Source organism: Rhinopithecus roxellana, chromosome 8, assembly GCF_007565055.1.
Source record: "Rhinopithecus roxellana isolate Shanxi Qingling chromosome 8, ASM756505v1, whole genome shotgun sequence".
Lineage (NCBI taxonomy): Eukaryota > Metazoa > Chordata > Mammalia > Primates > Cercopithecidae > Rhinopithecus > Rhinopithecus roxellana.
In genome coordinates this window covers 96941568-96965203 of record NC_044556.1, presented here as the reverse complement: position 1 = coordinate 96965203, position 23636 = coordinate 96941568, and the positions used below count along the sequence as shown (strand labels likewise).

The following is a 23636-nucleotide window of genomic DNA, read 5'->3' as shown; positions in this document are numbered from 1 at the left end:
TTTCCCCTAGGATGAATTGGTTCTCTGATGGGACATTAGTCCCTCAGCAGAGATGAGGAACCTCTGCTGGGCTCATCTCCTCCTTCACCAGATGCACCAGCAGAGGCCTGTCTGGAACTCATGTTGGGATCACTGGCAAAGGCTACTGGGAGGCTCGCAAGTAGGTTGGGTTGTGAAGGAATGTTTTATGGAAGAGAAAGTCAAGGCCCCTGCACACTTCCTGCCCTCACAGAGTGTACATGCTGGTGGGAAAGAAAGAGGCCACACGTAAGAAAGCATAAGGAGATCTGAGAGGGACAATTCTAAATGCCATAAAAAGGAGAACTGATCAGAATTCCAAAAGGTACCATCCTGGATGCCATAATCCCAAATGCCGAAATCCTAAAAGATCAAAATTCCCAAAATATAATTCTGGAAAAAAATAATAAACTCTTTAAAAGATATTTATTTACACTTTTAAAAGGGATTTTATTTGAAAAACATATAAACACACAGGACAGGACACCTCATAGGCCACTTTACACAATAAAATAGGCAATAACAACATATATGTTTTTGCAAGCATAAATACTCAGGTATATGAATGGCAGTCACTTGGGTATAACAGTTATGAGCAGATAAACCATATTCATAAAGAAATAGATAAAAAAGAGGTGTATAAATCCATGCCACTGTGGCTGGCAATTGTGTGCCTCCACTTCAGTCATCTGAAATACCGTGAAGAACAACCTTTGTCTTTTGAGAAGATTAATAAAAAACTGATTACCACTGCATGTGCAGTTGCCAAAAGAACTGAGATTTTGAGAAATTTTATCTTTCCTAAAGAAAATGTATACAATAACAACTTCTCTTCATTTACTGAGGAAGTTTCAACGTTTTCACATACGTGCACAATGCTTATCCACAAAGTCAAGATTCTGATAGTGCACTCTTGTGGGCTCACATTTGCAAAAAAAAAAAAAAAAAAAAAAAAAAAAAAAAAGAAAAGAAAGAAAAAGAAAAAAATGTGTAAAAGAAATTAGAATTCTCTAGAAGATTTCACAATTTATACCTCCGGTATTGGAAGTGACATAAAGATGAAGTACATAGCATAGTGAATTGTAAAACATAATGCTGACAATTTGAAATAGTAAAAAATGAAGAACCAAAGAAAAAACTAAAAAAAGAAAAGAAAAAAAATACCTAAAAGGAAAATTCAACATATGAAAAGTGTGTTGCAGGGCTAGATTATGGGCAATTGCACAGAGATAGTCCATAAGAGCTGGCCTAACATGATGTCACTATCCTGTGGTTAGGATTTTGGGGATTTTAAACTTTAGAGATTTTGATCTTTCAGCATTTTGACATTCTGGACTACGGTGTTCAGGAATGTGTGTTTTGGGATTATGATCCAAACTTCCACAAGAAGATAGAGGGTTGACCTGGCCTAGTACAGGGATCAAGAAGGATCATCCTGAGGGAGAGCCATTTGAGACCTGAAGGATGAAGAGGGGTTAGCAAGACAGAAGCAGGTAGAGAAGGAAACTCTTGGTACATGGGAAGTCTGTGTGGAGGCTGAGAGGTGAAATGTGCTGAGTGTAGAACTATGGAAAGTGTTTGGTATTGCTGAAGAATAGGGAGCAAGGCAGGCAGCTGGAAAAAGCAGACAGGTACAGGTTAAGGAAGTTTTCTCTTGAGGGCAATGGGAAGCCTCTGAGGTTTTTAAAGCAAGGGAGGAAAGTGATCTAATTTGTGTGTATGAAAGGCAGATGAATTAGAGAAGAGGTGGACAGAAGGCAGGAAGAGAGACAGAACATTTAGGAGGCTGTTGCTATTGTCCTGGCAAGACATGATGATGCAGTAAGGATGTTAGGAGAAGTAGATACATGCAAGATATATTGAGGAGGTAGAGATAGAGGCCTGGTCATTGATTGGATTAAAGCATGAGGGAGAAGGAGAGGTTGAGGAGAAGCCCCAGCTTTTGGAAATGACAAATAAATGGGTGGTGATGCTATTACTGAAATGGGGATCACAGGAAATGGAGTCTGGAGAGTTATGTTTTTTGATGTATTGGGTTGAAGTGTATTGAGATTGAGCTACCTTTGAGGCATCCAAGTAGACATGTTGACTGAGAAGTACAATTTCATAGTAGTCAGAGTTCATTTTTGCCATGTCGATATCTGATATATAATCTATCATAGGAGAGTTCATTTTCGCAGTCTTGACCTCTGATGGATATCTATATCTATATCTATATCTATATCTATATCTATATCTATATCTCTATCGATCTATCTGCATACTTAGCTTCCTGGGAGCTGAATATCCATTCCTAGGCTGTCCATTTTGGTTCACGGGTCCCAGCACAAGGACTGTAATTGTAAACATTGGAAAAGATGAGATTTGCCAGGAAACAGGTGAAGGGTAGGAGAAATCCTGAGGTGCATCAGATATGAAGGTGGTAGAACAGGAGTTTCAGAGGCAGGGAGGTGTCAGAGAGGAAGGAAGGGTTCCAGGAGAAGGTAGCACAATGGAGCAAAGGAAGGTGAACGTTCCATGAAGGAGAAAGTGTTCTGCAGTGGTCAATACTGCTGAGAGTTCCATCCAGGAAACTAAGGTTGGAGGCAGTCTATGGAAGGTACAAATGTTACGAAGGTGAGGAGAACTTTCATGTTATTCAGTATGCAATGAGAAGCCCACAAGAATTGGGAACTGGAAATTTATGTGCTTAAAGGACTGTGTGTCCGGTGGTTTAGAATGGGGTCCCTGGCCCCCGGTCTGTGGCCTGTTAGGAACCGAGTGGCACGGTAGGAGATGAGTGGCTGGCTGGCTTCATCGGTATTTACAGCTGCTCCCTATCACTGGCATTACTGCCTGAGCTCCACCTCCTGTCAGATCAGTGGCAGCATCAGATTCTCATAGGAGCATGAACCTTATTGTAAACTGCGCATGGGAGGGATCCAGGCTGTGCTTTCCTTATGAGAATCCAACTGATGCCTGACGACCTGAAGTGGAACAGTTTCATCCCTAAACTATTCTCCTCCACCAGTTCCTGGTGCCAAAAAGGTTGGGGACCACTGGTTTAGAAGCCAGGGGGAAGAAAACAAAGAGCTTATTTAAGAGAGTTGTCCATACTCAAGGACAAAAGCACCTAAGGAGGACGGCTGTGCTGGTGTGAGAGATCGTTGGAGGAAACCAGAATCATTCTTGTTGGATCATGGAAGTCAGAGAAAGAGAAGAATCCAAGAGAAGACTCTCTTGGGTCCAGTATTTAGCAGAGTGACATCTGTATCACAAATGTCATGGCTAGCAAAGGTTGCCAGCCTTTGGGAAAATTTGATAGATTTGGTTTTAGGTCACTGAGTTGTAGGCAATAGCGTCACATGGTGACGGTCTCTGTTGTTGTTGTGTTTTGTAGGTGGATGAAAATGGTGTCTTCCACAGGCTCTTAGGATGAAAATGGCGTCTGCCACAGGCTCTTTACTTAGTCATTTGTTGCATTTCTGGACATAAAGTAGTACAATTTCATAGTAGTCAGAGTTCATTTTTGCAACGTTGACACCTGATTTTACAATTTCTGGAAACACTGAAATTAGGAGAGCTAAGGTGTTTCAATTTCCTTTTATGGTTCTTTTCTCCTTACTCCTACAATCTTAAAATACAGTATGAGCTTGCTCTTTCCACATCAAAGCAGTTTCAAAGATTTAATTTTCAGATTATGTGGGTAGGATTTACCTTTCTAACCCTTGGCCACTCTTCTCATGTTTCTCTCTGATTGCCTCCTCACACTGCTCCTTTGCTCCCCTTCCTTCCCATCTCTCTCCCTCAATTTCCTTCCCACTTAGGTCACTCCCCAGGAAATCTCAAGTGCAGTTATTTCTCAGACAACCAGATGTTAGAATGAGGAAATGTGGCCTCACTAATCCACTTGGACCTGGAAAGCAGAAACTACATAGTCTTGATGGAGCATTTCAAATGTATCTCTATTTCTCCCTTATATCTCCTAATTTTTTAAAAACAAAAATCTGTCCCCTTCTAGGATTTAAATATCATAAACATTTTCCTCTCAGTGCTCTGACAGTTTTTCTTCATGGGATAGCAAGCACATCCTCCAAAGCATTTAATACTGGGTGCCCAGTCCCTAGTTGTTAAATGAATAAATGAATGAATGAATGATGCAGGCAGGCAGAACAGTCTCTCTACTTTTTTTCATTCTCTCCATATTGCTTTCAACTTTTTCTAGATTATTTTTTCCCAGGGGGTGTGTTTTTCCATCAGCACTGCAGAAAGACTTGGAAATAGTCACCAGGTACTGTGAAATGTCTTCCACATTGAGGCTGCTTAGAGTTTAATTAACAACCTAAACTGTTGTTACAGAAGACTGTTAAAATTAGGAGAGCAAGTGGTTTGCCAAGTTATAGGCAGCCCTAGATACATAGCCAATATTAAAAAGAAATCAAATGTAAAATGTAAATCTATATACATATATGGTATGCTGTATATGCCTTTTCTGTACTGATTTCTTTAGATTTATTACTCGGCAGAGTATGTGTGGTGCTTTTGAGCATTATTATTGATAAACGCCATCTAGTGGTATAGAATAGCAGATGCTCTGTAGATCAGTTCAACTAACGTGTCATTATTATTGTTATTTTGTAAAAGTAGAACCAAAAGCACTCGTTAAAGGATCCTGTTTGTCCCAAGTAGAAATAAAATTTGGAAGATTAAGATATAAACTTTAAATCTGCTATGGAAGAAAACAGAAAAATCAATACAGTACTTTCTCTCAGTGCAATCCATCCACCCACTCCCTACTCATTCATCAGATATCGAGCAAGACCTTGCCAGGTTCTGTGTGAGTTGCTGGATATAAAGTTCCAGTCTCCTCTTTGAAGGACAGCAGCAAGTGGCAAACACTGATGATCTACTGTGTCTTTAGCTGTTTTCCTTCCTCCCTCTCTTCTTCCCTCCCTCTCCTTCTCTCCCTCTCCTTTCCTCCTCTTCTTCTCCTTCCTTTCCTCTTTTCTTTTTCCTTCCCTCCCTTCTGCCCTCCCTCCCTTTCTCCCTTGCCCCCTCTCTCTCTTTCTGTCTTCCCTCCTTCCCTCCCTCCTTCTTCCCTCCCTCCCTTCTCTCTCTCTCTCTCTTTTACCCTTCCCTTCCCTTCTCTTCTCTTCTTTCTCTTTCCAAAGTGAGGCAAGAGGCATAAGATACCTCTCATAGTGATAAAGTTGGTACAAGTTGTTAACCTGTGGGTCTGAGAGTAGAGAAAGTGAAACAGATAATAAGGGGTATAAAATGTAAAATAGCTATGGCCAAGAGTTTGAATCATCAGAAAAGAAACCCACCTGTCTTAGAAGATTCTTGGAGATACATTAGATTGGGTACATTACAGCAAAGACAAACATACAGGATTTTAAATTTCTGAAACATACAATTAAGAACTCAAGAAACTTTTTCCTTCTGAAGGATATTTGTCAGTGATCCTTAACCACGCCATCCACGATTGGCTACTCCAGATCTCCGTGTCACACATCTATACAACATTAAATTCAAATTGGCATTTTAAATGTGTTGTCTTTGCAGTAATCTGAAAATTGCTTCCTGTGTGAAACTCCCAGCTATTGCTTCCTGTGTGAAACTCCCTGCTGCAGTGTGTCAAGAAAACAAAACTTCCGTTTTGCTAAATTCAAAGGTAAATAGCTAGAAGTACCAGGCAAGGTCAGCCAAGAGAAGTTCGAAACCTTGGAACAGGGTAGACAGTTGGTATGTCTTTGAACTCCAGCTGTCTTTACACTTAGAGAAAAATAGGTAAGAGTGATGTTGGAATTATTTCAGAGTGGATGTGCTGAATCAAAATTGTAAAAAGAATTAATCCCTTGAGTTTATTTCTTTGGGAACCCCTAGAACACGATGCAATTCACAGAAGAAAGAAGAGTTTTGAGGGATAGAAAGTGAGGCTTGGGCAACAAGGGGAGGGAAAATCTTGGCCTGCGAGAAGGCAAAAGTGATAAGTTCACACTAGCCTTTAGGCAAATACAATTTTGTAATTCACCATTGATTTTTTTTTAAAATTTCAGCAAAATGTACAGCTTTAATATAGAATTATTTTCAGTAAGATGTCCTGAGGCCAAAATGATGCACTGATATCGTCACACGTGCTGCAATTCCACCGTCTCTGCACCAAGGTTCAGGCTGTTTGCCTAAAAAGGCAAGAAACAAGAGGGCTGCTGCTAGGAAGACCAGCAAGGAAGGACACACACATTAAAATCTAATACTATTTCTGGAATATTTCATTTGGTGAAGAAGGTTCAGAATCATTCCTGAGAGGTGTCTCTTGAAGATCTCTCGAGGTTGACTGTGAGGTGGATACCTTGTGGGTTTTGCTGTCGCCTGTATGTATCACCATTGTTCTGCACAGCAAAGGGGCTCACTCAGGACCTGCTGAAGGCAGGAACGTTCCAATGAAGGCCAACCTCATGTGACGTGGAGTTCTGGGAAAGTCAGAAACTCCCACGGACCTTCATAAACGCACACAAACATTTACTCCACACAATCAATTACAGGCATTAAAAAAAAAATACTGCCAACCTTGGTAGTGGGACTTAGGATATTTCAGTTTTAGTTTGCAAAGCACAAGAAGTGGAATGGGAAGGTGAGAGGGTGAGAATTGTGGCTAACATCGTCATCGAAGAGTGTCTGGTCAGACTTTCATGTATGATCATTACGTATTGGATATTAAGGAGTGGGTTCCTCTTCATCTATTAGACAATGGACATTTGCAGCTGTAGCAGCAAGACCCACCTCAATGACCACTCACTGATCCAGGATCTGCTCTGGGCTGCAGTCGATTTGTGTTTTTGGGATCAAAATGCTGGAGGAGATGTGGTTCTTCTCCTCAAGGCCCTTACAGACAATGAAACATGCAATAAGGTGAAATGCGAGTATTTCCTCCCTAGGCACTCCCAGGAAAAGTTCCTTCACGGGTGCTGCTCCTGTAGGGTTTTGTTGAGTACACAGGAGATAATGCTGATATCTCTTGTAGAGTATCTACAATGAATGAAGATACACCTGTCAGATGGTGAGCTCTTGAAGAGCCGAGCCTTATGTCCTGTGCATTTTATATTCCCAGCACCTAGCATGGTCTGGAACATCAGAGGATCTCCACAAATGTTTGTTAAATGAATACAGGACAACCTTGTAAATGCTGATAATGGGGTGACAGTTGGGAAACTCATCAAAACCTGGAGTGCTCAGGAATTGTATTATGTCACAGGATTGCTTTTTGACCCGTTTAGTGATACCTAATCCCACAGATTATACCTATAATTTAAAGAGATACAAAAGATTGTATAATGTGTACATGCTTCAGATCACAGAGAAATATAGTGTGGGAGGGACCGCCTGTATTTAACTTTTAACAGGGCTGTGTTCTAGGAAGTGTTTGTGATAGGGAAGTAGAGACAACATTCTCTCTTCAGGAAGAAGGTCTGACTCTACAAGGGGAGGAACTGAAAGCCCCAATCCAGTCTCAGGGAACCCAGCTGAAAACTCTGACAAAAAAGCCTGCTCAGGAAATCCTACGGTGTCGCTGGAAGGTAAGTTAGAGGCTCCCTCCACCTGCTTTATTATTTCTGCGTATAGATGACTGTTGCTGTCCATTTAGGCAGAGTCAATTCCAGTCTAGCTTAAAAGATTCTTCTGAGACCCTTTAATCTTTCTGCATCTAATTCAAATGTCAAGCAATTTACAATAATAGTTTCAAGTAATGCTTTCTCAAAGGTGAGTCAACATTCCTAAGAAAGTAGAAAAGTTGGGTATAAAAAGTTCAATTCTTCCTCGTCGGAAAAACGATCCAAGACATTTCCACCGTGGGCTGAGCGCTGCCTGGAGGGCAGGGAGGAAGGGGTGAGCGGACCGGGCTGGAATGCGGGTGCCTGGAACTGCTGGTCTCTCCGTTTTTCCCCTGGCTCCTAAAGGTCTCTTAGCAGCATTTCCTGCACGCTGGCACCCCCTGTCCTCCTAAGATTTTACTGCCTGCGTGTTTCTCTGTGCTTCCCCACCCTCCGACCCACCGGGCCCGGGGCGCCCTCCGGGGGCCGGCACACAGCAGGGTCTCGCTTCCTCGCGCTATCTTCTTCAGATGGGATCACTTCGAGATGCGGCCGTTTGGGCGTTCGCGGGGCTTCGGCGATTCTGTGGCGTCCTGGGCTGTGTATGTACCCCCAGCGGCCGAGGCTCACGGATCCGAACGCCCGGCCGCCGCGTCTGTCCGAAGTTGGGCGACAGGAGGGCCGGGTGGGGTCGCGCCTGCGCCAGGGGAAGGCTCAGAACCAGACTCGGGGTTTTTAACTTATTCCTCAGAGGGACGACAGCGAGTACCGGCGAGGACGGCGACGGCTTTCTAGAAGCCTGGGTCCAGGTAGGCTGCCCGGCCCTGGAGCTCGCCCAGCGCCGCTCACGCTGCGCTTCGCAGCCCCCTCCCCAAGAAGGGCGTTGGGGCCCCTCCCGGACGCGCCGCTCCCGCGCGCCGCGGGGCCTGGGAACAGCGCACCGGCAGCCCGGAGCCCGGCGGGCGGTGAGACTGACGGCGCCCGTGCCCAATCGTGGGGCGGGGCCGAGGGGGCCTGCAGGCGGCGGCCAATGGGAGCCCGCAGAGCGGGCGGGGGGGGCGGTGCCGCCGGGCGGGCGGGCGGTGGCATCGGGAGCCGGCGCGGCAGACTGGGAGCCCGGGAGGAGCCGGCGGAGCGAGAGGAGGAGGAGGACGGAGGACGAAGGAGGAGCGCCGCGCCCCCGCCGGCCGCCGGAGTGCAGGCCGAGAGCTCCAGCCGCAGCCGGCGGGTCCGGGCCGCCTCCGCCGGAGCCCGGCGCGGGGAGAGTCCGGGCCGATGGGCAGCCGGGGGCAGCGGCGGGCGGCGAGGCGGCAGCCGCGGTACGCGCCTCCCGGCGCGCACAGGCTGTAGCAGGTCCCGGCGGACGGTGTTGCGAAGGTTCGTGTCGGGGAATACGACGGGCAGCGTGGCGAGGGTAGGTTCGGGATGGCTACGGCCAGGCGGTGACTGTCCCGAAGGGGAAGGGGATGCCCTTCGGGGCGCTTCGGGGGCTGACGGCGGCGAGGGGCGCGGGGCTGCGAGGGGCGCGGGGCTGCGAGGGGCGCGGGGCTGCGAGGGGCGCGGGGCTGCGAGGGGCGCGGGGCAGGGTCCGGCTTGTAGACGCAGATGCGCCCGCGCTCCCGGGCCCAGCCTGGGAGAGGAGCCGCCGCCGCCTGTTCTCTCCAAGTTATCGATCGTCTGAAAGGTTATTCCCGTGTCGGCGACACAGGCACTGAGGAGGACCTCCTCCAGGTGCCCAGAACTCCGCTCTGACTAACGCTCTCTGGAAAGGCTCGGGGTTGCCCGACGCAGCTCCCGCGGCGCGCCTGGCGGGCTGACGCCGAACTTGCTGCGGGGCTAATTCCCCTTCTAGAAGGGGTGCGCCCCAAGCGCGCGCCCTCACCGGGACGGATCCCTCTTTGTAAGACCGTGAGCCGCTGGCGAGCACCCTTCTCACTCAGCGCGACCTTTCTTCCCACTTTGCCAGCTCCTGGGCCTCTCCTGGTCTTCCCGTGTCAGTGAGGGTAGTTTGCCCACGTCCTAGGAATATCCCCAGGAAAACCTACAGATTAATTTTCAGCCGTGCCGCAAACACAAGAATCAATTTCGGCTCATCATCTACAAGAGGGAGCCCAGGCTTCTCGGAAAGAGAGAACAACTTGGCATTACTCCTCTGGGAGATATTTGTCATCATTAACCTGCTTCAATTAAATTAATTCAGCCCAAGATGACTCTGGCCTGAGTATTGGAAAAAATCAAGTGCATTGGTCACGGAATTATGCTCAACAAAACACGATTTTAGTCAAAATAAAATTGTAGACATTTTTGATTTGGTTAGATTGAGACTGGGTTTTGACAAGGATGGCTTTTTTCAAAAAACAAGGAAAAAAACCCTCAAAGAATCTTGGTGGTTCTCATGGCTTTGCTCAGTAAGTTCAAAATAGTCGCACAGATTTTTCTTTTCTTTGCCTCTTTTGTCTGCAGTCTCCATTCTAAACGTTAACACTAGATGGCTTTCTTATGACAGACATTTAGTAAACTGCCCATTTGAGTTGCGTTTGTATGCAGCCTAGGTTGTAATTTTTCTAGTGTTACAATTAGTAATTGAAGAAAAAAGATCTCCCAAACTGTTGCTTTTTATTACTTTCCTAGAAAACCTACACATACCAATATCTTTGCGGATATTGAGAGGTGGCCTATTATTTTTGGCATTCCTAAAGTTGAATTTCAAGAGACAACTTGGTTACTGTATTTAGTTACATCATTTAAGAATGTCTGTTTCATGTTTGGACTTATTTAAAGAATTCAGAGTTCTGTTAGTTTTGTCACCCTATTTAGACAATATTTCCACTTAAAAGATGTTTACTGCTTGATTGAATTTCACTGCTTGATTCAGAGTTACAAGAGAGTATTATTCATGAGAAAATGCAATCCTAAGTTTTGGGTATAAATCACATTGATTCCTCGTAAAGGATTCCATTGATCCAGTTTGGGAAGAGATGCAGTTAAAGTATCTACATGATTCATACCAGGGATTGTGTTAGGGACATCTTCTCCCCAGAGGATATTTGATTTTTTCATTTCTAAGCACAAGCCCTTTTATGACAAGCACAATAGCCGGTAGTTTCAGCAGTAACAGCAGCAGCAGGCTCCCAGTTATGTTTTTTAAGCACTTTTATTCTAAAGCAAGATCATGGCAGACTGTCCAAATCTTGCCTAGGTAGGCAAACTTATTTATACGCTGGATAAATATCTTGAAATTATCTTGGTAGCGCTCATTTGTTGTGTGCCTTGCCCAGCTTAAAATAAGACATATTGAATTTGTTCTAAATTAGAGTGTATTCATAAATAGCTGAAGGAAAAAGAAAAAAGAAAAACTACAGAGCAAACATCTGGGAAGTAGGAAATGAAATCAGAAACAGCTTTTATCAGTACCCACATGCTACCTATAGATGGGGTGAAATGAACTTGGATAAGAAGCAGTGTAAGCACTTGGTCCGGAAAATAAAGCAAGAGCTGGATCATAGGTATGGGGGTGGAGCTTCTGGCTTTTAGTATGGGCCACAGATTTTACCCAGTTGCTTTAAGTATATGTTTTTCATTAAATGCTTTTTATGTATTTAAATCATGGATTTTCTCAAAGAACTTTAAATGTATGGAATGTAACTTTTAGTCTAATAGGGGAATTATCAGATCATGATTTGGTTTCTATGATGCTTACTGTAGTTAAAGCTGTGTAATATGGATTTGGAAGGTGTTTTTTTTCTTTTTTTTTCTCCCTCCGTTCCCCAAGACTGGGATGGTGTTTTGAAGGGTTCCTTGATACCTGAGCTTAGTAAAACACTTGTCCACCTTGGGGGTCTTTTTACCTGAGGCAAAGGGGAAGTGGGTTATTATTTTGAAATTAGCAGTCAATCTATTTCTTAAAGTAAGGAAATACTAGCTACCCTGAAAAACCAGTTGTTTGGTAATTGAAACTGGTTTAAAAGCACTGTGTTTGGGCATTGAAACTAGTTTAAACGGGATTGTGTTTCCTACATACTTTGCAAAGAACTATGTGTTTATGTGAATACAACCCCTTGCCCCCAACCATAATTGGTAAATAAGTGCAGGGTTATTTTTTGAGACTGAGGAAGGCATTGAGTTTTTGAACTTCTGATCAATTTATGGTGGTGATTTAGGATTACAAATCCTTTTAAAGACATGCTGAATTTGAAGAAAATTTAGCCTGGGGTATTAATTGAAAAGCTGTTTTTTTTTTTTTCTGTATTGAACTTCAACGAAATACAATGTACAGTCCTAGAGAATACTGAACCGTGTTCTAGGTTTTCTGCTTCTGTTAATGTGCCTAATTCACTTGCAGGATGAGAGTAGGAAAAGCTTTAGGCACAGACAGGAACCTTGAGCTTCCTGCCTCTACCACCTGTCACGAATGAATTTGGATGAAAGTATTTTCATGATCCCTTACAGCACCAAAATGTGGGGTTTCTTTAACGTGTAAAATGAATGTATTAGAGTAATGAAAATGCCTGTCTGACTGGGATAGTTTGTATTTTTCATGATTATGTCATTTCTTTGCCTTGACCTATAGTAAGTTTATATGTGAATGCTTTGCATGAGGATCATAGCTACTTGGTTTACCTTGAAATCAATGATTCAGAAATTGCTTTTTCTGTTCCAATTGTGTTTAGCTGTGACGCCTTTTAAAAGAGTGGTAACAATGTGATAGGAATTTAAAAGCCTGCCAACTTTAGACGTAGATTATTTTGATCCTTTCTGAACTTGATTCATAAACTTTGCTTCCAAAGAATAGCAGTTGTAGAAGGGAGCCAGATCTTGACTCACTGTTGAGGTTCTGCTTCTTGAGAGATTTCATATTTAGTGAAACCCGATTCCTTGGTTCATTTTCCCACCCCAGTACTACATAGCCAAGTTGGGTGGTAGGAAGGGAGAAAATATGCAAGTCGAGTCTAGTTGTCACAGCATCTTTGGACCAGAAAGGACCTTAAAGATTGTCTTGTCATGTTGTTCCTATAGCTTTTGTTTTCATCTACCTGTAAAATGAAAACAAACAAACAAACAAACAAACAAAATATTAGGGATTGTCAGATATGTCAGCATTTAATGTTGCTGCATAAGTGTGTTGAAAATTGACAACAGCAGTTACTACTTATTGTCAATGCATTTTGTCAAAATACGTTTGATGTACCAAAAAAAAGAAAAGGTGGGGAAATGGGGAAGAATATGTATGCTGTCAGGCTTAAAGGAGAGTTCTTCCTATCCAGAGAGGAGCTGTGTTAAAACTACCTCGCTCGTGGATTTATAGCTATCCCCACACGGCCACTTTTGTTTTGCATGGGTCAATGAAAACTTCACTAAGGACCAGGGTTTGGAAATCACTGAGTAGCTCAACTAACCCTTCTTTGATATTTGGATCCTTTTATATAATCTCTATATAAGTGGTCTTCCGGTAATACCTGAACATTGCAAGTAACGGGTGGGGGTCTCCACCTTTTAATGGTTTTGAGTACTAGAAAGTTTTTTTGGCCTATAGAGTTGAAACCTAATTCTGCTTGTTTATTCAAATTCTACTGCCTTGGTGGCCTACAGAACAAATCCTTCAGTCTCTGTCAGAGTTGGGCTTCTGGTGTAACGTGACCCGTGAACGTGACCTGTGTAGAGTAGAGCAGGAGTGTCTGTCGTAGGTTGCATGTTGCTTGCACTGATGTAGTCCAAGTTTGCATTCACTTTTCCCGTGGTCAGACTCAATGAGTTTCCTGTTCGCTAAACACCCACGAGCCGTTAATCACATGCTGCCATTGAACCTCGTCTTCCCATCTTGCGCTGATGTCACTGCAAAGTCTAACATTTATTGCGCTGTGGTTTTGCTTTATTTTAGCTGATTCTTTCCATCATGCTTTTTGGAATTTGATCATACTATTTGGCACCTTTACCTGTGCTCCCAAAGAAATGCTGTCTGTACATTATATCAGACTCTTTTATATCTTTTATATCTTTACTTAAGCTGGTGATGAAATTGTTAAACTGGCTGAATAACACGAAGTGTGTCTCTGGAAGCTTCCCTCGAGGCTTATAAGGAGTCACACTCTCGGTTACAATTAACTACTAATGCTCTTAATATCTTATAACTAGCCCGTATATCTCCACCTTTTCACATGGATATCCTGAAAGACTGTGTCAGACCTCCTTTGCTGGTTCTACTGACCGAGTTTTGCTGAGTAATAATGAGTTCACTTTCAGTGTGTCCCTAGTAATGAGGACTCTGTTCTGCATATGATTATGAAAATTTGTTGAATGACTGACTGGATTGAGAAACTAGGATCACACTGTGACCTGTGACCTCTGGAGGCCTTAGGAACTGCAATGCTCGTAGGAAAGATCAGAATCTTGTTGGACTTTCTTCAGCTTATTTTTTGGTTTGGTATTCTCTTGTGTTGAATTGCTTTCAGATAGTGGGGAAGAGCACCACAATCTCTTCTGGTTCTGTTTTAATTGGTTGATACACTTGTCTTCCTATTTTGCTAACAAACATTTAGCCAGAAGGGGTGTCTTTAACTCTGCCCATTAGAATACTCGTATTTTTCACTTCTGCATATTTACTTAATCTGCTGAGAGATATCCTCATTTGGTTGAGTTGCTCAAGAATCAGAACAGTCCAAAGTAGGTTATTTAGTAGTATATTCAATTACTCTTAAGTGGAAATATCTAGGTAAAGAGCCAATGTTAAAATTTGTTACTGTGGAAAGGGAGAACTCTTGGGTGAATAAAAAATTATGTATGCTGGCTGGGCGTGGTGGCTCACGCCTGTAATACCAGCACTTTGGGAGGCCGAGGTGGGAAGATCACGAGGTCAGGAGATCGAGACCATCCTGGCTAAAACGGTGAAACCCAGTCTCTACTAAAAATACAAAAAATTAGCCGGGTGCGGTGGCGGATGCCTGTGGTACCAGCTACTAGGGAGGCTGAGGCAGGAGAATGGCGTGAACCCAGGAGGCAGAGTTTGCAGTGAGCCGAGATCACGCCACTGCACTCCAGCCTGTTCGATAGAGCGAGACTCCGTCTCAAAATAAATAAATAAATAAATAAATAAAATTATGTATGCTGAGATGAACTATTGTGTGGAGTTTTTAAAAAAGTTCTGATTAATGCTTAAGGCATAATATCCTGTGAAGTCAACCTAACGATTGCTTTCACTGTCTTCTGGAGGTGTTTTTGATAACACATGTGGTTCCTTGTTGAACAGTGGGTATTCACATTGTTCAGGAATAGCTTTGGGATACTGTCCTCTATGTACTGAAGTTTCTAATAAGTAATTTTAGAAATTATAGTTTTGATTCTTTTTGCAGGGCAAATGCTACCTGTTTCAGGTGTTTAAATGATCTATCTGTTTCAGGTGCAAAAAACAGTGGTTTCTTTTGGTAGGTTCTCAAGGTTCTCAAACTTTTTTCAACATGCATCCCATCTATACACAGTAGTCTAAGTGTTCATGTATGTATGCATATACTTATATACATATCTGTATACACATTTGTGCGTGTGTATATGTATAATATATGTGTAAACATACTTTACTGTGCTAAGATATTATGGACATTATAAAACAAATGTAAATTTTAAGAAGATTAACATTGAAAATTAATAGATGTAGAAGTATTTTCTCTGCACCTCAAGGGCATTTGTATCTTTGAAATGTGTGGCCCTGTTTGGAGACCACTGTTCTACTATCACCGGTTAGAGTTTATAAATGTTGAGAAATGGAATTTCTAGGGAGCCTGTAGGATCTTGTGAGGCAAGCTGAAGACAAACTCCGCTCTTAATGGGCCTTCTATTTGCTGTGTATTTGTTCTTTTTCCTGAAGACATTTCTGACTTTGGCCTGTTTTCTTCCAGAATTGCTTGTGGGTCTTGGTTTGAGGTTTCATTTGTTGAGGGGTAGGAGGTTAATGTAATGGTGATGCTATTCTGCTTAGAAGATTTCTAGTTGAGGCCGGGCGCGGTGGCTCAAGCCTGTAATCCCAGCACTTTGGGAGGCCGAGACGGGCGGATCACGAGGTCAGGAGATCGAGACCATCCTGGCTAACACGGTGAAACCCCGTCTCTACTAAAAATACAAAAAACTAGCCGGGCGAGGTGGCGGGCTCCTGTAGTCCCAGCTACTTGGGAGGCTGAGGCAGGAGAATGGCGTAAACCCGGGAGGTGGAGCTTGTAGTGAGCTGAGATCTGGCCACTGCACTCCAGCCTGGGCGACAGAGCGAGACTCTGTCTCAAAAAAAAAAAAAAAAAGATTTCTAGTTGAACTCAGCTGTTTTTTTTTTTTGCTGTTGTTGTTGTTTGTTTTTTGAGACGGCGTCTCTCTCTGCGCAGCTCGCTCTGTCACCAAGGCTGGAGTGCAGTGGCACGATCTCAGCTCACTGCAAGCTCCCCCTCCTGGGTTCATGCCATTCTCCTGCCTCAGCCTCCCAAGTAGCTGGGACTACAGGCGCCTGCCACCATGCCTGGCTAATTTTTTTTTTTTTTGTATTTTTAGTAGAGACAGGGTTTCACCATGTTAGCCAGGATGGTCTCGATCTCCTGACCTTGGTATCCGCCCACCTTGGCCTCCCAAAGTGCTGGGATTACAAGCGTGAGCCACTGTGCCCGTCCTGAACTCAGCTGTTTAAGAAGCATCATACTATCACACTCAGACAAAACCAGTCGCAGGATCAGGGTATGTTAAAAGTGCAGATTAATAGCGTAGCTCTGTCTGTATGTGATTGGCCAGAACTATAGCACACAGCCACCCCTAGTGCAAGGACTGCCTAGCTTCCCAGCCATTCGTGGGTTGGGAATGAATGAGGAGAGACAGCAGGGAGCCCTGCTCTTGTGTCTCCAGTAGCTTCCAGCTAAATGAGCACCACCCACCCCCACCCATCCTCCTGTGCAATTTTAGTAATGGAACATAAGCAGCAAACGGGCAGGGACATTTCTGGTTTACTGCTGTATTCCTTGTGCTTAGGTGGTTTTTGCCACATAATAGGCTCACAGTGAACTAATATTTGTTAAAGAAATGATTGGGAGTTGTGGGTTGTACATAAAAGAACTTCCTTTATCTTGGCTTTTGTTGAACTAAGTACTGTTGAGTTAAAGTTCTAATCATTATTTCTATTGTACATGATCTATCTTGAACAACAGTTTATAACTAATTTATGTCTTTCCTAGGTTGTTTGAAATGACCTGTGATTGAACTCTGATATGGAACTGGTAAAAATGTGGATGTTTCTGAAGAGGGTTTTGACTGTGTTCCATCTGTTACATCAAGAACTTTACAGCCCCATTCAGAGGGGTGTGGTTCCTGGGAGCCTGGGCACCCTTAGGTGGCCTCCTTTCATGAGAGAATATGATTTACACCTTTCCCAGGTTTCAAAGTCTGGTCTGTGCTGATGACTGCACAGCCCTATTTGAATCCCATGAGGCTGCAGTTGACTTAAAAGCCCTGGCTGGGACTTAATCAAGCTTACTGAAAAGAAAGGATTTCTGAATTGTGTAGTACTGTCTGTAGTCCTTTAGTTCTCAGTCCATTGGCAGTGTTACTTTCTACAGGAAGTCATGTTGTTTAAAAATGCAATCAGTAGTGTATAGTGTGCATCTTTTGTTGATTCAGTACTTTTAGTTTGAGGGTTGCAAAGTACATGAGGACATTGTTTATACCTTAAATATGGTAGGTGTTCAGTAGCCATAGTCTTAATTTTACATGGTAAAAATCTTTTATCTTTAATATCTTAACATACTGCTAGTTCTTATAATATGACATTAGAGGGATATCATTCTAACTCCTGTTTGTTTACATTTGTGTATAAGGTATGCTATGGTAAATGCTGTAAGCAGGGCGTACATGATAGTAGAGGCATCCAATTTATCAACCAATTTTATTTGAGGGTCATTGTAACTCATTTGTTTGGAATAGTAGGTCAGTTTTCCCGTTATAATGTTCTAAGTTGGGCACAGTGGCTCATGCCTGTAATCCCAGCACTTTGGGAGGCTGAGGCAAGGATTGCTTGAGCCCAGGAGTTTGAGACCAGCCTAGACAATAAAGCAGGACCTCATCTCTACAAAAAATTTAAAAATGAGCTGAGTGTGGTGGTACACACCTGTAGACCTAGCCACTGGGGAAGCTGAGGAGGGACACTCCCTTGAGCCCAGCCGTTCGAGGTTACAGTGGGCAGATCATACTAGGGGACTCCAATCTGTTTGACAGGATGAGACCCTGTCACAAAAAAATAAATAAAATGTTTTAAATGACAAGAATAAGTGAAGGAGACTAATGTTGATTTATGAAGAGAATAAAGAATTAGGGAGAGATATTCTTAAAGGCAGATGTAAAATGTTATTGTGCTTGAACTTTCATTGTGTTCTCTCACGTATACTTAACGAGAACCTTATAGGGCTGGTGGGATTTTTTTCCCTTTACAGATACAAAAACTAAGGTTTAATGAAAGTGTGGTTTTCTGAATCTGAGTCCTTATATTTTAAACCCATGTCTCGTGGTTCCAGCTATAGTGTTGTTTATTCTACAGCTCACCTGTAAGGTATGGTAGGTTTCAATAAATCATGATAAAAGGAAAGAATGGAAAGAGAGAAAGGAAGAAGGGAGAGAGGGAGGGACTAAAGAAGGTGTGTGCATATGAGAATGGCGGAATTATCCGACTCACTATCACTGAAAGGGGGAAGTGAAGGCTGAGGGTTGGGCTAATGAGCTCATTGTTCTGGTCTAAAAACTGCCCTGTTCTATCAGCCAGTGAATTGTCTGTTATTAACTAGAAATTTCATAATATGTAGTGAGGTAGCAGTTTTGCCAATTGAATCAGGTTATATATTCTTTGTTGGGAAGCGAGTGGGTCCTTCTGTGATCATGCAGAGAACATTTTTTTTAGCCTCTGAGTCTTTGCAAAGATTAAAAGAAATATAAGAGGAAAACAATTTTTGTTTTGCATTTATACTTTGCTAGATTTGCATAATCTTTGTTTAAGCCAGTTGAATGTGAATCCCTAAATAAATTTCAGGCATTTAAATATTTAAAAGGATTCATCCACAGTACTTTACTCACCCGAAGAATAAGTGCTTACAACAAAGAAAATAACACCCTTGCAGATGTAGCCTATATAGACTTTGTTCACCTTGTCATTGAATTATACAACATTAATAGCAAAGCTAGAATTTGAACATTCACTGAAATGCTTAGCTGGCTCTGTTCCAAAATATTGTTTCTCTGGTAGAGAAAGCAGGACAATTTGTTTAAAACTGGCAGTTCGCCAGTCAGAATAGCTCTGACGCAATCATTGCAGTAACTACTTTGCTCTGACTGCTAATTTTAGGGCAGTTAAATCTGGTTGATGTCTGATGGCTGCTGTCGCTGTGCGTCTGGTTATGTGGAGCTTTCTAAATTCATCCTCTTAGCTTGGCACGGTAACTTGGTTCTTTCTGAGATAAGCTGTGGAGCAGAGGGGATGTTGAGTCGGCACAGGATATGTGCATGGAATGAGGAACAAGGCCCTAGGAGAGTTTCAAGAGACACTGCTTTAGTCTTACTATGCTCTTCGTTATTCCAATAGCAAAGAGCACATCTGTACTTCCCTTGCTATAGCACACTGGGGGGTGTTGAGGAAGGTGGAGAGAAGTGTACATCGAGACACCTGCCTTCATGGAGCAGGGTTTTGGCAATATGCCCTTGCTTTCCTTGTCATCCCTGCAAGCATTAGTGTGCTTAAAAGTGAACTTTTACCTTCTTCTGTTTTGGAACAGGTAAAACTAAAGAGAAAAATGATAATTTAAAAAAATCTGGCCGGGCGTGGTGGCTCACACCTATAATCCCAGCACTTTGGGAGGCTGAGGCGGGCAGATCATGAGGTCAGGAGTTTGAGAACAGCCTGACCAACATGGTGAAACCCCGTCTCTACTTAAAATATAAGAATTAGCCAGGTGTGGCAGTGCATGCCTGTAGTCCCAGCTACTCAGGAGGCTGAGGCAGGAGAATCGCTTGAACCCAGGAGGTGGAGGTTGCAGTGAGCTGAGATCGTGCCACTGCACTCCAGCCTGGGCAACAGAGCAAGACTCCATCTCAAAAAAAAAAAAAAAAAAAAATCTACCTGGAGTATTATATAAAAGAGCAAAGTAGAATATCCTGCTATTGCAGATGATACAAGTGGGGTAAGCGGTTCTTCAGTGGCCTTGTCTAACTCCCTCATCTTTCTGGGGCAGTGACCTGTAATCCAATTTGAAAATAAGGATGTGAGGCCAGGCCATCGTGAAGTCTGTTTAAATGCTGGCATTCTAAGATTTCTGAGTTAACAGGGTGCACCCTAGGGTGTGAGAGCCCTGAGGACAGGGATCTTGTCCTTCCATCCCTATCCTTCAGTCCTGGGTAGCTGTCAGGCACAGATAGCAAATTAACTGACTCTTAGAATTTAGTCCTCAGAGGGACTTTGAGTGTTCTTTTAGTTCAACTTCCTTGTGTTTCTGATTCAGAACTATCAGAGGGAATGATTTAACCACTAGACCTATTGTGTAGTAGCAAGGGCTACCTTATTAGGTGATGAATGAACTGCCTTCTTAGGTGATTAACTGACTAACTTGGGCAGAGTTGATGGCTATGTGTCAGGTGTATTAGAAAAAGATTCCTGTGTAAATGAGACCATGTGATTGATGGGCAGTGCAGCTTCTTTCAGATGAAAGACTGTGTGGTTAGCTGAGAATAAGGTGGGTTTGCATAATTAGGAAAACATTCAAGGAAGATAGAACTTGAGTTAAGCTTTGGAAAATGGTTAGGATTTGAATTTTTGTTGAGGGCCTCTTGTGTGCAGGGAAACTGTAGGCCCTCTCCAAGACCAGAAGATACACACAAAACACTCTCAGTTGTTCCTTTGATCACAGTACTATCTCTGTTAACATGATCTGCTTAAATCCAACTCATCTTTTTGCCTGGTTTAGGTTTTGCAACTCCAGAAATGGATTTTATTAACAAAAGCAACATTAAGGAGAAGTGATGGACAGCATTTTCAAAGTGGTGATAATTACTTTGTCTATCATGTAAGATGGTCATTATGTTTTTTTTCCTCATTGTAATTTACTAAAGGTTATAGACTGTGTCATAAACCTAAAAGAAAATTATTTTGGATATATCAGAGATATAAATGATGTTTTGGTATAAAATTACTGAATTCGTTTCAGTTAGTTGACAGAATATACACATAGTATTGTATTTGCTACTCAAGGTCATGTGTTTTGTTTTGAGACTTTATACTTAGGAATATATAACTTGATAATTGATACACTGAAGTGATTTGTTTTAAAATTATGCTGAGTAACAAGAGTTATTTATTTATTTATTTATTTATTTGAGACGGAGTCTCGCTCTGTCACTCAGGCTGGAGTGCAGTGGCGCAATCTCAGCACGCTGCAACCTCCGACTCCGGGGTTCAAGCGATTCTCCTGCCTCAGCCTCCTGAGTAGCTGGGATTACAGGTGTGGCCACCACACCCAGCTAATTTTTGTATTTTTAGTAGAGATGGGGTTTCACCATGTTGGTCAGGCTGGTCTCAAACTCCTGACTTTGTGATCTGCCCACCTTGGTCTCCTAAAGTGCTGGGATTACAGGTGTGAGCCACTGCGCCCAGCCACAAGAGTTTTAAACTGAGGCAACATTAGGAAGGATGTCTGTGAACAAAAAAAAGAGCTCGCCTTGCCTCAGCATCCCATCCGCCCCCAGGTCTCTTGGGTGTTGTTCATTTGCTGCCAGTGCTCCCTTCCTTCAGTCCACTTCCTATCTCATGTCTCATGAACTAACAGTAAGTGCTGGGTAAGATTTGCATTCTGCTTTAAACTTCTGAGATTTATTTAAACCAATAAATCTCAATGCAATCACCATATACTTTCCCCCAGCGTTTTCTCATGCAAATGTGCAATCATATAGAAAAGCTGAAAATACTGTGTGGTGTAGGGGACACCCCTGTACCCACCTCCTGGATTCCACAGTTGTTAGGTCTGACTTTATTTGCTTTTATACATGTCTCTCTGTTTTTACCCATCCATCAATCCATTTTATTTTTTTGATGCATTTCAGAGTAAGTTGCACAGATTTGTACACTTTCTCACTAAACACTTCAGCATGTATATTGTAAATGAGTTAATAACTTTTACGTTTTTTGAAGTAAAAGGTATAGAGTGAAATGCACAAATCTTAAGTGTATCATTCTGTGAGTTGTGATAAAGGCATACACCCATATGGCCCATACTTCTGTTAGGATGTGAAATGTTCCTATCACATCCGAAAGTTCTCTCATGCCCCTGGTCAGTCAGCTTACTCTTTCATTTCCCACCTTCATCTGAGGCAACCTTTGTTCTTTTTTTTTTTTTTTTATGGCCAATGATAAGTTTTGCTTGTTCTTGCACTTCATGTAAATAGAATCATGCAGTATGCACTCTTGTGTATAAAGCTTCTTTCAAAACTCAGTATAATTTATTTACTTTTACTTTGTTATATACTTTATATGACCACACTGAGCTTTCTTTACCTTCATTTTTATCACATGACCTTTTGTGAGGTCATATCCATTTGTCAAATGATTGTAGGAGCAATTTCTGTTAGATATTTATGTATTTATCTTCAGTCACATCTCAACTTCCCTTTTCCCTACAGGGGTGTGATTTTCCTATCTGATTTGGCAATTTTCACACTGGGTCTCATCTTATATCCCACCCACTCATTCTGGAGATCAGGCGCTTCTTTTGTTAGTTGGCTGACACTTGTTGCAGGCCTGGCTCAGGCCGGCTTACAGCATTGAGCTGAGCAACTTTGCTTCTGAAGAGATGGATCCTGACATATTACTGGTTGATTTGTATCTGATACTTAGAAAATTTTAGGTGAATGAAAATAAATCTGTTTATTTTTGCAAAACTGAGGAATTTTTCCTAATTAATTCAAATTATTTCCAATTATTTCAAATGTAACAATTATTAAAACAAAAAAAAAATTCCTGAGTTCAGTTTTATGATACTATATGAAGGAGACTAATCAACTAGCCCTGAAAAAATACAGATTTTCAATCATTTATGCTGAAGAGATAGATACTGGTTAGCAAAATGAAAACCTAGTTGACATAAAAATAAAATTCTAGACTTAATTAACCACCCCCCTTTTCTATTTCTTCTACTACTGAAGTTCTGAGTTGCTAAACCTCTCCAACCATACATGAAAGTACTAAAACATTTTCATCAGCTGTACCAGGTTAATGGTGGTTTTGCATGTGAAATGTGCCATCAAGGTGAGAAGACTTTTCCTTAGGGCTGTATTGGTTAAGGTAGCTCTACTCGCCCTAAGAGACACTGCAAAATGCTCTGGCGGTGGAAAAGCTGATTTCCACTGAAAAGCAGGTAGGCTGCTCTCCTCCACCTGACACGTGTGGATTCAGGTTCCTTCCATCTGTTTCTGCCACCATAGGGCCCAGCCCCACTGCATTGCCCTGAGTGGTCTGCGCTGAGGCTTGTTGAGGGGGAAGAGGCACCCAGGTGTGCATCACCTAAAGGGCTGGCCCGGAAGTGTCTCCTCCATCCCTTCCACCCTTATTCTTCTGGAGCTCTTATGACCTGACCTAACTTCAGGGGATGCTAGGGAATGTCGTGTAACTGGCTATCCTTGGGCTTCTGTTCTAGTCTTGTGGAATTAGGCTTGCCAATTGTTTGGTTCTGCTTTGCCCAGCGGGTTTTATGATGCTTTGTGTGACGCTGGATGTTAGAACTCTTGTGTTGGGGGCTTCCCTAGTATTCCTCTCTACTGTAGGATAAAAGTCCTTGTGATCTTGAGCTCTTTTTGCTGTACTGTACTCCCAAGATACAGAACACATTTTGGATAGATCAGACATGGGCTAAGACTGAGGGGCCATCTCCATGGCTGTGGGGCCTGTATGTCAGTCAGCGGCTTCCTCTCTAAAAGTCCACATTTCTGAACCTGTAAATGGAAAAAGTTCAATCTGTGTTATAGCATTACAGAGAGGATTTATTGAGATAAGCTGCCTAT

At 42.7% G+C, this 23636-nt stretch overlaps 1 protein-coding gene across 7 annotated transcripts in view; it reads left to right on the top strand.

The window, feature by feature from the left end:
* The first annotated feature begins 8666 nt into the window (after positions 1 to 8666).
* SIPA1L2 (signal induced proliferation associated 1 like 2) overlaps positions 8667 to 23636 on the top strand; it is a 231949-nt gene continuing 216979 nt past the window's right edge. For 3 of the 7 annotated variants that reach the window (XM_030935894.1, XM_030935895.1, XM_030935889.1), the window contains exon 1: positions 8667 to 8966. The gene's annotated coding sequence lies outside the window, so the exon portion shown is untranslated. Of the gene's footprint in view, positions 9004 to 23636 lie in introns of all 7 variants that reach the window. The other 4 variants (XM_030935891.1, XM_030935892.1, XM_030935893.1 and 1 more) reach the window with 4 other exon arrangements.